The sequence below is a fragment of the Corvus moneduloides genome, chromosome 2, assembly GCF_009650955.1.
Source record: "Corvus moneduloides isolate bCorMon1 chromosome 2, bCorMon1.pri, whole genome shotgun sequence".
Taxonomy (NCBI): Eukaryota; Metazoa; Chordata; class Aves; order Passeriformes; family Corvidae; genus Corvus; species Corvus moneduloides.
Genome location: NC_045477.1, coordinates 71,566,858 through 71,582,089, shown reverse-complemented (window position 1 = coordinate 71,582,089; position 15,232 = coordinate 71,566,858).

Here is a 15,232-nt window from a genome sequence, read left to right as displayed (position 1 = left end):
ACGGAAGTGTGCTCTGAAGCAGAAATCCAAATGGAGAAGTTACAAATGTAAACTAAAATACAAAATGGTAGGGAAAAAAAAAAAAACAAAAACAAAACATAGAGATTTTTCTTTGCCTCCATTCAAGATTCTTGTCTCTAGCAGGTGAAGGGCCCACTAGAAAAAAACAGTCTGACTCATCAGATGCCCTTTGAGAAACAGCCAGAAAAAATACAGATGGGTCATAATGTACAGTTAATGTATCCACAGATAAAATTCAGCCCAAACACACTCTGGAAAGGAAGAAAACTGAAATATGAATATGATTTCTTAGTCAGGCTGACTTAATCATCCATGCCTTAATCATCCAACCCACAAAACATAGTAACTTCCTGTAGAAGCCTTTACAGAGAAAAAGCTTTTTAAAATTTCCTGAGGTACATTTTTCAGTGGATAATATGAAATAAAAATGTTCTGAACCAATGCATCTCACAGGTATCATGACGATCCTCCGATCAGGATTAATGATTCAGCATTAAACTGATTCTGAGGTAGGCAGAAATTCTGTAACTATTTTGCATTATGTCAATCTGCCCTGGAAGACTTTTTTTATCATTTCTGTCTTCCTTTATGTAGTTGCAGATGTGAAAAGAGCCAATCTGTGTGATGATGAGGGAGGGCAGTGGCAGTTCTTCTAGACAATCTCTCCTTCTCTCAGAACACTGCAGAGATTCATATTGCAGAGCCATGATAAACTGTGGGAATACAATGAAAAACTGGCAGTCTCCTACAGTTGCTTCAGAACTCAGAGCAACTATACAGCTAAGTGACCTCTGCTTCTGCTAGGTCACCAGGAGGTAAATAACAAGAGAAAGGCAGTAAATGAAGCATTATTGTGCAGACTCTGCCTGTACTGTATCAGTTCTGTAGAAAAATAAAGGTTTCCTGTGTTCTCTTCCTCTATGGTCTCAATTGCATGATTAAGCGCAGCGCTACGCTATGCGTGGTGTGAGTTAATTTGCCGCAGGCTGAGTACTGGGAGGTTCAGGGAAACAAAAAAGCTCCCAGAATGATGTGGTTTACTCAATGAGAGCTTGGGTAAACTTCTTTATCTCTATGGCCTGGAACATATGGGCTGAGCAAGCCTCAAGCCTGTGCCTTGAACTGAGAAGCGGGAAGAAGGAAGCCTGGTCCTGCAGATTACCTATCCCTTTTCAAGCCACTTGTGCCTCCCCTATCCTTCTCCCCACACTTTACTCAGGCCATAATTTGCAGCACCATCTCTCAGTGACTGCATTTACAGAACCTGGTCTTGCTCACAAAGAGCTAGTTGTATGCCTTGTGGTGATATTCTCAAGGAAATGCTTAACCCTTCTCTAGCAAAAAGAAGGCTTAGAAAATGGTACTGTTTTGGTAAACTCAAAATAAAGCAGCCATATGAAACACAGAATTTAAAAAATAAAAATTTTGGTTTATGCCTGTGATTTCTAGTCATTCCCACGGATCCTAATTTGCCGTTTTTAAATGTTTGATAAGCAGCATATGATGTTAAAGTCATTTTTGTTCCAGCAAAAAGGTGGTTGAATTGTCAATCAAAATATGCAGCAGGGTCGATGTCTCTGCTGACTTGAAACCAGAGTTGAGCACGATCCTAGAAGCCTTTGTTCTTTCCAGTAATCCTTGCACACATGAATAGCCCCAGTGAAGTAGTCAGGATTGCCCACTTCAGATGAGACAGGTATAACTGGCCCATTATCTTCCACGTTCTGAATCTCACATTAAAAACTTGTTTATGCATGGCTTGGCCACATTCACTGTTGAAATTCTTAATTTAAAGTAATGGATCTTCCAGGTATTTCGGTCAGAATTGCACATTATATTGAAGCTGAAATCTACTCCAGCCAGCTTTTGACATGCAGAGATTAACTCCTTTCATCATCCACTTAGCCCTTCTTCCTGCAAGGATCCAGACTGCAATTTACCTTTTACTTCTCTACTACTAATGAAATATCATATGTTTAATGGGAAAAAAGCAATACATGATTTCCCAGACTCAGGACCATATTTGAAATAGCCGTAGCTTTGAGCTGCAACCCTGCTTTGTTTGCAACCCTTGCTAATATGCAGCATTGGAACATGTTTCTCATAAAAGCTGCACTTACAGGCAGAATTATGTTATTGGCCACCAATATCATCTTTAGCAGCTACTTTGCAGTCAGTTGTCTACTAGATATTATGGACACAGTGACAAAGTTGATATGGTGACAAATCAGGGAACAGGAAAGGCAAGACTGATGCATAAATGGTTGAAACTGTAAAGATACATGTGTTTACAAGATTAAAGAGGGAGAAAGATGAAGAAAGAGACCACAATAGATAGAGTATCTGGAAAATATGTAGAATATCTGTTAAATATCTGAGTCTGAAAAAATTTTTCACAACAAGCTTATCTGACACAAGGAGAATTAAGAATGAATTTCATTACATCTGGCTTTCAACAAAGTATCTGTAACCACATCAACCCTGGCCTGGGTGGCCAGGCTGCTTTGGTGGTCACTTATTTTCCCATCAGAGACATTCAAGTTTATCTCAGATTAAAGTTCTACCATAATGAAATTTTATGATCTGCAACAGCAATCTATTCTCATTCAGACTGCTGATATATCACCCTGAGCATTCTGACAAGACAGAGGAGGTCTTGAAAAACAGGCCAAAAAATGCTGTGGATGTTTATGTACATCATACCATTCAACTATTTCACAATGCTGAGATATTTCTATTTATATTTTCATCAGAGATAAGAGGTATTTATATTTTCCTCCAAGAACTGTTGATTAAATAATACTTGTCAACTAAACTTTAAATTTGCACTGTTTTCTAGGAACAATATTATAATTACCTATTTAAATGTTGAATTAGACTTTCTTGTAAGATGCCAGAAAAACCACAGTCTGACAAATGAGGCTTTTCTAAGGATAGTTGTAATCTAACTAGAGTCTCAGGGTCTAAAGTTGATTTGATTTTAGTTACTAGTGGAGACAGCCACCAGAAAAATACAACTTTTCTGCATTTCATCTGGAGATACTGGCTCATATTCAAGCCCTCACTTGAACAACTTGTTTGGGGGAAGAGCTGGGCATGCCATCCAGCCAGGAATTATGTGACTAGCACCAATGTCAGAAATATATCTTTGTGTCTGCCAGCATACAGACACAGAAGGAGCTGAGCCTGTAGTCGCATCCTCTTCTCCTTCTTGCTTTGATTGCAGCTCTCACACAGCATCAGTCTCACGCAGGTATCATTCATGCTTACACCTTTCCTGAGTACATATGGCTCTCTTACGTGGCAAGTTCAGTTTGGCCCCACACAGAATGACTTAGTCTTTCTTTACAGTCCCCTCTACTTTGAGAAATATTTCAATGTAATACATTCCCAGCTGGTAGATTCACTCCATCCAGCTGCCAGAAGAATAGCTCTCCATATCTCAACAGAGTCCTACAACTTGGTTGTTTCACAGGGGACTATACAAGCATCACACAAAAGCCATATTTCAGAGTATAAAGTTCTTAATATATAAATCTATGGTTCTCAATTAGCAGTGACACTGTCTCAAGGAAAATACTCCAAATGCAGGGAAGAAAAACCTTAATGAGGGAAATCTGACTGCATTTCTTAGACCATGCACACCCAAGTCATTGCCCTGGCAAAACAAACAAGGTCTTCATTTTCTAAATAACGGGTGCACGCACTTATCGCTGTGTCAGAGATGCCAAGGCCAACTGAACGTCTAAGGCATTCCTCAACTGAGATGACAAAGGCCCTCCACTGTGCAATTCACGCTGCTGGGGCTCAGTGAAACCTTTTATGTCACATGTCAGACAGACATACTCAAATGTATTTGCTCTGCATGACGTTGGTGACATTCCTTCTTGATAACAATGGACTTTCTCATTTAGGCTGGATCAGTTAGAGTTATGTGAACAGGAAGGATATGAAGCCCATACCATATGCAGTTTACTATGTGATATACACACACAATCTTTGCTTAAAAATGTTTTCAAACATTTCTTGTATCAGGGTGTTCATTGCCATTTTAGTCTCAAAGGGACATTTCTGCTGTCTTAATAACCACCAGTAATTAGCAGGTGAAGACAATTTAATCAATACTAAAATACCATGAATATATGAGGGCATTTATGATTTTATTTCATATCACCAGGAATTCTGTTCTAAGCAAGAACAAACACCCTTTCCCTTTATCTCCAGCCCATCACTAAGGAAGAGAGCACTCCCTCTGGTATGCTGTAATAGCCCCATGCCATGTCAGATATGCAAAGCAATCATAAATCCACTTTAGCTTGTTAGTTTACTGCTGTTTTCTATCACCAGACAAGCACAAAGCAACTGGAATGTGTCAGTGAATCTGGCCCTAAATCACACTTCTTTTTTTCTTTTTCAAGTGGTATTTTTAAACTGTGCCAAGTAATAACATTCCAAGACACCCAGGGAAGAGAGTTACAGAACATTCACTGACTTTATAGCATGTAGATGGAATGATTCTCCTGATTCAAGCAGCCAGTTCTCCAGGCTGCTTGGCACAGTTTGAGCAAAGCAATATAAGCCCAGCTCAGCTGAGTAGTTAAATGGAGTTTACTAGAGTAGTATGTACAAGTATAATGTTCCTGGAAGAAATGTACAGGAATTCAATCATTCAGGTTTTTTTGCTTTGTTTTGTAAATATATTTTGGATCATTTAGAAATTGTAGAGGAAGAAAATTTTCTACAAGTTTTTCTAGGAGGAATAGGTTTCTTCCCTTTCTTACTTTCCTTTTATTTTGAAGAATTTTGAAGAAAGTAAATGAAGCATTTACTGCTGTTTTATCAAGAGGAAAACCAGAAGTAAATAAGAAACAGTCAGGAAGATAAAATTTCACTATTAACTCAAAGTTGTAAGTCAGATCTGAAGCAGGGTTTACAGGATACAAAAAATCCACATAGAAGATGTAAAGGCTGATGAACGTAAGAGACTTTCTTTCTTTAGCAAGACATGGAAACACATAAAAGTCTCTTTAACCTCACATTCCTGACTATGTCTGGTTCCATAGTCAGACTAAATGAAATAGTAATTGCTCATCCATTACATTTGACAAGGATGCTGCTGTTACTCAAAAAAAAAAAAAAAATTAAATTTCTTCGTTTGTGTGCCATTCTATTCCAAAGAAAACTTTGAGAGTACACAAATGGCTCCTGAGACATTATGATGGTATGAGTGCTCCTGTGACCAGGGAATGACTTATAAACACATGACTCTTAAAACTATGGCCCTTATATTGTTTTGCTTAATGTGAAGGGAAAGAGCAAGAATCTAATTCTGTTTTTCCTAAATCATGCATAACAGCTTTAGTTGCTTTAAATAAATAAGTGGATCAAATTACCTACATATATATGAAAAAAAATTCTCAAGAAATCAAATGCAACATGCCAACATATAGTCAGCAGCAAGTCAAGTAATCTCGGGCACAAGAGAGACTATTTATACTGGGAGACAGCTACTATATTTGTCACTTAACTCTCCAGCCCAGCAGGACTTCAAATAGAGCCAGCAATTAAAGCTAGTTAGGCAATCAAAGGTTACGTAGAGGCAAATGAGGCCATAAAGGGGCCCTGCTCGTAAAAACTTTTGAGAATTACAGATTTCTTTTGTGTATATTCTGTTCTTCTTCCACAGAAAATGTATTTCATACGTATTTTACAGTGATAACTTAGCACCATATGCTTTCTCAGAGTAGTCTGAAAGAGAGGGAACTAGAGATTGGTATAATGCAATGGCCTGATTTCACAAAGCTCTGAGGATATGGTCAGCTTTTTCCCTGTAAGCCTGCATGTTTTCCTGACTGTTATGAAGCTAATTAAGTGCTGTCAAGAATTTCAGCCCTTGGTGTTATAACTGTGGCTATCTGTGTTTAATATAAGCATCTTAAAAGCAGCATGGGAACATGCTTTGCTTTCAGAGTATCCCATGTTCATATGCCTGCCACGTGGGTGAAGAGCCCACCTATGCGTGCCCTGGCCCTGAGCATGCAACCACACAGCAAATGATGATGCCCGGAGGCTAAACCTATACTAGATCATAAAACAGCTGGGACTGGTGCTCAGGTCAGGTGGCACAACTGCCTTTGTGTGTGAAGCTCTTCTGAGGGTTTATTGCAGGACAAGTTGTAATCTGTGATGTGTAAAATCCAGCCACTGGAGGTGTCTTGTTTGCAAGTTAGAAAATAAAACGCCTACTGAGAAAAGGAGGAAGGAAGTCCTAGAAATCATACATGACGCAGTATCTCAGTTCCCATTCAGTACAACAATTATTTGCATTCTCAGACAACTTTCTGATTAAATGTACATTACCGTATTTCACCTGTAACAGTGGTGTTGGCATTTGGGAAGCAGCCATAGGATAACATGTTCACAGTACTATTGAGGTGGAAAGGGACCTTGGCAGGTCTCTAGTCCAAGCTGCTGCTCAGTGCAGGGCTAGTTGTCAGGTCAGATCAGATTGCTCAGGGCTGGGGGTTTGACAACCTGACAGAGACAACACAGCCTCTCTGGGCAACCTGCTACACTGCTTGGCAATCTCAAGGTATCTGGGTGGTGGTTTATTTTTGCTTTGTACGACTTTGTAGTTCTTCTGTTTCAATGTACCACTGTAGTTTCTTGTTCACCTGCCATGCATCTCCTTAAAGAACCAGTCTCTGTCTCCTGATGAGTGCCCTGTACAAGGGCACTGCTGTTAGATCCCCCCACAACTATCCCCTATCCAGGCTGAACAAGCCCACATCCCTCAGGCTTTTCCCAAAGTGCAAGTGTGCTGGTCCTCCTGAGCAGTCTGGTGGCCTTCCACTGGGCGATTCTCAAGTTCTGAACATTTAACATCTTCTGGACTTGTGGCTGAGGACAGAATTTGGGTGGGAACCCTCCTTTTAAGGGTTATTTAATTCAGTACGCATTCGTAATGCAGTTCCTCCAAGAGTTCTCACTTAAACCTGGCATCGCAAACACTGCAGAGCTTTCAGATGTTCCTCTTTAGACTCTCACATCACAAATGAATATGTCTCTATGATAATCATATGTAAAACTATACTCCATATTATGTTCCTTCACTCCCCCGGGGCTTTCACCCTTCTCTGCCTCTCTCCCTTTTTTCTCTTTCTCATTCTTTCCTCCTCTACACATCACATCTTCCTTAATATGGAAAAAAATCCCATTCCAGCTACCTCACAAGTCTGTAAAGCTGCAAAACATACAAAAGGAAAAACCACTTAGGTCCAGCTTTGTTTTCTCTGATGGGTCTAGTCTTGTTTGGAATAATAATATTAATAATAGTTACAGTAGTGTATAATTGCAATAATAGTAATAATAATAGTGTAGTGCATCTTAAAGCAAGACTTGCCAAACTGTGAGACAATTTGAAACGAAAAATACAAAACAAAACAGAAAAAAAAACCCCAAACCCAAGCAATCACAGTCAGTTCTGACAGGTACAAAACATTTCTTTTCTGTGACCATTTTCAAGCTGTTATCCCAGCATTTAGTTAGCATTTAAAAAGAATAATTACCCTAAGCTGACAGGCTAAAAAAATTTCTAATATATCTGAAATCTTCTGAACAATAATAATGAACTTAAAAACCTATTTAAACCAGAAATATGACATTTCTTTTGAAAAGCACTGGTTAAAAAAGTTCAGTGTTTGGCAACTGGTTGCCCTCTGCTTTGGAAGGGAGTTATAATTTCCTTAAAAAATTTCCCAGCTTTAGGCAGGGAAAATACATTTTGGAATTGGCATGCCAGTTTTGTATTTCAGTCATTGTTAAAATGGGCTCTAAGCTAGGCAGCAAAGCAGAGAATGAATCAAGGCACCTACTGTGTCATTGTGCCAGCATGAACTCAGAGTGCTGCTCTTCCAAGATTAATTCTTTCCTTCTGCTACTTGTACTCCTATGAAAAAAAAGTGATCTGTAAAAAAGATGCTTCTATTCTGTGCAGACAAACATTCAGGCCAAAAAGGAAAAGCATGCTGAGGAGAATGATGGTCTAGTTAAATAGTCAGAAGCAGTGTCAGAAGAAGAGGCTAAATTTCCCATTCCTGTTTCCAGTTTACTCAGTGACTGCATGAATTGATCACAGCAAAATTCTGGCAGATGGTGCCAAAGCCCATTGAGTTGTTGTGTAAAAAGTATAATTACAAAGCCCTGGGCTGTCATTTTAAAAAAAAGTGTCAGCCAAACCTGTCTGTGTGTATTGTACATGCCCAGAATACACTAGATCTATTGGGCCTATCAGGGAACACAGGCAAAGGAATATTCACTATCCAGATTGCAACTCAGTTAGGATCAGACACTCAGCTCTGCTCAAAACTGAGTAAACCTGGGTGTAGTTGGAAACATGAAAGTCAGAGTGAATTTTCTATGGCATTTGATTTTTTCAAGTTGTGTGGTGTGAACTTTTATTTGTGTGCATTTCATTTCAGCTTAAACTCTCCATTACCTACATAGTTCCTGAGTTTTGATCTAGTTCTCAATGTACCTAGATCACCTTTTTTCCTCTTTTTCCTTGCTTCCTCTTTTTCCTTCCTTCTCTTATGTCAGGTACCTACAAAAATAAGGATAGAACTGGTCATACAGCCCTAGGAAACCAGCTTCTGTGTGACCCAGCTTTCCAAAGTTAGGAGTTCTTTCAAAGTAGTAATTTCAAAGGAGCAAGACAAATGCTGATGAACTGACCTTGTTTAAATATCTTGGACAAAACAGAATTGCTCATGCTGCATGCCAAAACCCATGCCAAAAATGGCTCTGTCTTAGCTTTGAGAAGTCTTTTCTTTGGAAATCTTTATCTAATGCAGCATATTTCTCAAAAGACTTTTGATTTCTACTGCAGTTTTCTAATGAAAATCACTTTCCTGAGAAATGCCTAACTGCTTCCACCCACTAGCAGGACATGAGCTTTTTTTAAGTTAGATTATGACATACGAGCTGGCTACACCTTCTTGAGAAACATAGCAGACAGTTTCACCAAGCCCCAAATTTGTCTGTTTTTCACTGGCTTATGAGCAGTCAGTAGCCAGTAAGCCCTGCTCTTTCAGTGCAATAACAAAAGCAATGTGCATGGCAGGCCAAAGCACAAAAACCTCAGGCAGTTTGCCTCAGGATTGTCCTGGCAAGTTCCTATCAATTCTTCTTTAAAGTCTTGAAGGAAAGTTGGATAAAAACATCATTGTTTTGTTATCCAGCCATGACATGGTCTTGACTCTTATCAGACAATCAATCCCTTACAGAAGCTTCTTCTTGTCTTAGTGGTCCCTTGAAAGTGAGACTAGTATGGGCAGAAAAAACAAGGAAGGATTATACTTAAGCATCTTAAAAGGAATGATGTCAAGAGGGACAAATCAAAACAACACAAATTAAGAATGATTTACTATTTTTTCTCTCCTGGAACAAGTTACAGCTTGTCACAAAGATGGTTCCAAATACTCATGTGGTCTGGTTTTGGATTATCGCTACCTTTTGGAGTTTGTTTATTCAAAACAGTAAGTGATATATAATTAAAAACACTAGGGTATTCAGTATTTCACACTGATGAGGGACATTTTGGATCAGATTACTAGCTGCTCATTTGTTCTTTTGCTTGTCTCGTTTTTGGCTAAGACAGCACCACTTGTTTATATGCCTTGATATGGGCTCATCAGTAATATAATGACCTAGCCCTGCCTTAGGGCTGGCCTTAGTCAAGGGAAATTCAGACCAGAATCCACTAGAGTATTTGTTTAACCATCCTATTGGGTCAGGAACAGTGATCACCATATTGGCAGATCAAGTCTGCCTGTATGATACTTTGATGGGGAAAAAAAAACTTATATGGAACCTCTAAAGTTAATGTATATTGCACTTCTAGAACAAGCAACTATTCAGGATTTATTATCGGAAGATAATGGAAGCACTTTTTCTCCCCTCTTATTGAAGAGAGAGAAAAATATTTTTAAGGTTTCACCTGGGTAAAGATAAATTGTCTAAGACCCTGGGTGTCTCACAAAGAACCCAAATCACTTTTGAAGGGCAGAGTATGGAGCACAGGGCATCACCAGCGTTTTACATAGAACACATTCTAACATGCCCTTCTTGCTTTGGAAATTGTCATTATCTAATTATTTTGGGCTCATAATTCTTATGTTATTTTCTACATTTCAGTCCCAGCCAGGAGAAAAAAAAAAGGCTTAGTACAATAAGAAAGCACAACTGAATCAAATATATTTAGAAATTCAGAAGTGGAAACAGAAAGAAACCACTGACACATAGTGTATTGCATAACAAACTAATCAAATGTTACACTTAAAAGATCATCAGTAATGTGGTGGATAATCAAATCCCCTAGACAACTATTGTTCAATTTTAGCATGATCTGGACAGTAAAAAGGTAAGGGAACACTGGCATTATTGGTAGTGGAAGAAAAGGTTTCCATGAAAATGTATCAAGCAAAAAGCAATGTGATCTCAGCAGGTTAAAATACTCTATGACTTTTCCTCTGATGGCAAATTGATTATTGCTGCACAGACCCTGCACCATGTGGCAAAAGGTGCCTACTAAGGTCTTATATCTGCAGTGACAGCATAAATGTATTTTACTGGGATCTGTATAATTCCCATCTATTCCGCTCTGTCAACACATCTGCATAAATTGAAACTAAACTTAATTCTAATTCAGATAGTAATTTCCTACTAACTGCCTAAAAAAGCCTTTTATTTTCTAGTCTCTGTGAAGGGTAGAAATCTTATTCTCAGCCTTATCCCCAGCACACAGGAAAACTGCACAACCAGATGAAATGAGATTGCATCATGTCACTTAGGCTTGTCCTTAACTACCTCCAAACACTGCAAGTGTGCAATCCAGATCATTCCCTGTATCTTTGCCTGTTCCATCTGAGTATCAGGACACGCATTTTACTGTAAGGGTGGCTGAGCCTTGGCCCAGGTTGCTCAGGGAGGTTGTGGAATCTCTAACCCTGGAGATATTTAAGTCACCTGGACATGGTCCTGGACAACCAGCTGTACATGGACCTGATTAGCAAGGGAGTGGACCAGATGATCTCCAGAGGTCCTTTCCAATTTCAGCTTTTCTGTCATTCTGTGGTAGTGTAATCTTCAATGCCATAAAAAATTCTTTCAAAGGAAAGAAGGTAAGACTTTCAAAGGAAGGATGATATGGAATCGACTATGAAAAAAAAAAATGGACAGAATAGGGAATTCACCTAAATTCAAATAGTTAGTAAGACAAGATATCTCAGACTACATCTTATCATAGCTCTTCATCCTATCCTGTTTACCACACATTTTGCTACATAACCCTGCTAAAATTCAGCTGTACATTTGCTTTTTCTGATAGCTGAGAGTGAGTCAAGACACAGCCAGACTGATTGGACTTCTGCATGATAATCCAGAACAAAACTCACATCAAACATAGAATATTTGCCCCATTTATGTTACACTTCTGTCTTTGTGATCTGGTCCCTATTAAACAGCCTGGAAGCTTTACCAAATCCACTAAGAGCATCCCCCCAAATATCTCTGGCGTGTGGCCACACCAGGTCTCTGTAGCAGTGAGACTTACCTACCATCAAATGCAGCAGCTGTTTCAGAATCCCTCTTCTCCTTAATAACTTCATTCTCTGGTAAAGCCAAATTCTATTTCCTTCAGGGTTCATTATTACCTCATGAAGAAAAGAAAAGTCCAAATAATTCTTCACTTTGTAGCGTATAGTCTTCCCTTTTGCTCCACAGCTCTTAAGAAGCTCTTTTATTAAGGTTGGTTTTTGACTCCTTTTCAGACAGGATCTTCCTGTTTTCAGTCCTGGATATCTGTAGGCATGTCTGAAGTCTCTATCTGCATGATCTAAAATACCTTAAACACTTTTTACAACTTCCTAGTTACTTTTTAAATACTCATCCTCTGATACCATTCATAGAAATTTTCCAGGCCTTCATTCATGTATCAGTTCAGGAGACAGCCATATTTCATAATATTGGCATAAGTTCATCTCAGAGGAGCTCACAGGAGTCCTTTGAGATGAAACCTGAAGATTTGCTTTATTTTAAGCAGTCTTGGAAGTGAAACACCTTGCTTGATCTGCAAAACACCTTAAAAGCAAAACCCTGTTCTGTTACTTTTCCAAATAACAGTTTACTTGATTAGCAGCTGAATCACACAAGTTCCTATTAATTGACTTCAGGTTACTTTCGTTGGCTATTTAAAAACACATTAAAAAGATTTGTGAAGTTTCTGTCAGATTGCATTCACTTCAGACTTGGTAACTGGCTAAGTACTTAATGAAGTGTTTTCATACAGAAAATCATGGGCAAATTTTGGAAAGCTTGGATAAACAAACAGATGTCCAAATATTTAAATGTTGTTTGAACTTAATAAGTTGTATTTCATGACAACCTCATGGCATGAGTTTCTCTCAAATACTTCCTAACTGTGACTGTGCCAAAAATTCATGAATGTTGTAATTTCTTAAAATATACTGGCAGATGCATATCTAATTCTTCAGCAAGTTATGCCCTGTAGCCATTTAAAAAAATGATAAATAGATTTAATTGGTTTAATTTTTGAAAAGGCACTATGAACTATGATTCAAGCTGTGCTTCCTATAATCTCACTTCTTTTTTACAAAAGAAGTTCTTTCATAAAATATCAGGAATTATGCTAAACAACTGGCAGTTATGTTAAAGCAAGTAAAATCCTGTGATGTCTTCTTGAAGTCCCTAACACCTTTGCAACTTTAGAGTATTTATCAGCACAGAAGTAATGGTTAAAGTTAGATCAGCATTTGTGAGATGAAAAGGAATGCCCAGAATCTTACACCTTCAAAATTTATCCAATTAATCTAGCTCACCTAATCAAAGTGTTTTAAGGCATAAATTATTATGACAAGATTCTTTTAATAGATCACAAACAGCCAATAAAAATGGCTTTTTCCTCCTCACACGTGTAGAAATAAATCATCTGTATAAAATAGAAATTGCCTGTCGTGCTTTTTATGAAAATAACAGTAGCAGCTCAGACAATGTAGCCAAGGGTGGGACTACCAACGGTTATAAATAAAACATTAACAACGTCATTGTATTTCCCTTGACTTCCACACTTGTATCTCTGGGGAAATAAAGGCCCTGTTACTTACTAACTTGAATTCCTGTCATTGTACTTTGGGAATCAGTTGCTTGAGATGAAAATCTACAACATATGCCTAAGGTTATCATATCTGGGGACATTCACAAGCACTGATGTATAGTTTAAAAAAATTATTTTCTTTTTCTTTTTTTTCTTTAGAAAAGCACAGAGTTATAGAGACTTGTAATAAATCAATATAAGCAACAAACTATGTGATGGCAGAAATTGCAGTGGAAAAGTGAAACATGTTCCACTTTATTTTTTTTTTTTATTAAAAAATAACCACAATGTACTGTTATAGCATTTTTTTGAAGTTTTCAGCCAGTCCAAAATGGTGGTGCGTCAAACTTTGCAAAAACACCTATTCATCATTTCCTTCCTAATATCTTCCCCTCCTTTCTGCCACGACTTTGTTAAAGTGAGCTAATGACAGCAGAACCTTAAGTGAAGTGCTTTTTTCCTATCCTAGCAAATGCCAGTAGGTAATTTTCTCTCAGCTTTTTCTAAAAAGGGGAGGGGAAGGGGAAGGGGAAGGGGAAGGGGAAGGGAAAGGGAAAGGGAAAGGGAAAGGGAAAGGGAAAGGGAAAGGGAAAGGGAAAGGGAAAGGGAAAAGGGAAGGGAAAAGGAAAGGGAAAGGGAAAGGGAAAGGGAAAGGGAAAGGGAAAAGGAAAGGGAAAGGGAAAGGGAAAGGGAAAGGGAAAGGGAAAGGGAAAGGGAAAGGGAAAGGAAATATTTGTCTCAGACAAATTCTACCCATTTAACTTCACTGGTGCAGCCTATGTAGGTGGCTATTTCTGGTTAAACCACATCAAGGGCTACTCTAACAAAAATATTGGCAGACGCAGAAGAATGTATAAGCTTACATTTTCATAATTCTTAGTTTTCTAGTAACATATGATGAAAGAGACATCTAACTCAAATGCATTATCGCTCTAAGTTTCCTTTCTTGCCAACAGGAGATACAGGTCCTTCAGGTTTCATATGGTCCAAATCACAGTCTGCATATGTCGATCTTTTCCCATTGAATATATGGGTTCAGGGAAAAATAAACTCCAAACAAAAATGACTCATTTAACTTTATACATTAGTTGGAACTGAACCAGTTCAAATTTTGACACTGATATTTATCAAACAACTTGTACGAGAATGTGATGTTCTCAGGTCAAAACTTCTATTCAAGTGCTATTTGAGCATAGTCAATAAAGCCTAGGCCATCAAATTCAGTCAACTTACTCTTTGCACAGAAATTTTCTTTAGATTTTCAGATAGTCTCAATAGATTTAATCATTTTGATGATTCATACAAAAAATTTCCATTTATCAGAAAATATTGGTTTTTATTTTTAAGCACAAAAAAGTTAGGGTGTCGACGTCTCTTCAGTAATGCAGAGTACCCTCTGTTCTTTGCTCATGGCATATTTATTACACCTGGATTTTGTCCAGAAAAATAACTGACTGATGTGAATTTATTTATTTTGGTGTCACTGTTTTTAACTTTAAGATAATTGAATTCACCAAATATATTTATTATGAATGACTCTCTCTGTGCCTCCAGAAGACCAATGGGAGTGCTATTACTGATTTCCCAAAGTGAAGGACTATGTTCAAAACATCTGAATCAATGTCAAGGAAAAGTTTGTTTTGGTCTGAGCTTATGGCCAATTCCCTAAGCCAAAAATAGAGATAAAGGAAATGTTTCATCCTGATCATTAATATTAACCCATTTGAATCAAAATATATGTTACTCTAACTGGGATTTTAGAAATGGAAATGGTATGGAACATTCACCCAGCCATTGTCTAGAAAAAGTGATCCAAATTTGCTGGTGGTTTAAGTGGTGAATAATGTTACACATGGAGAAATAATTGGTTAGGAAACAGATGTTAAGATGAGGAATAAATGATAAAAGAGACAATATGACATCATTTGTCCTTGAGTGTATCTAAAGTTTATGTGACAAGACACAGACAAATTTAAGGGTTCCCAATAAACTCAATAAACAGATGTAGGAATAAGCTTTTATTTTTAACCTATTTAACCT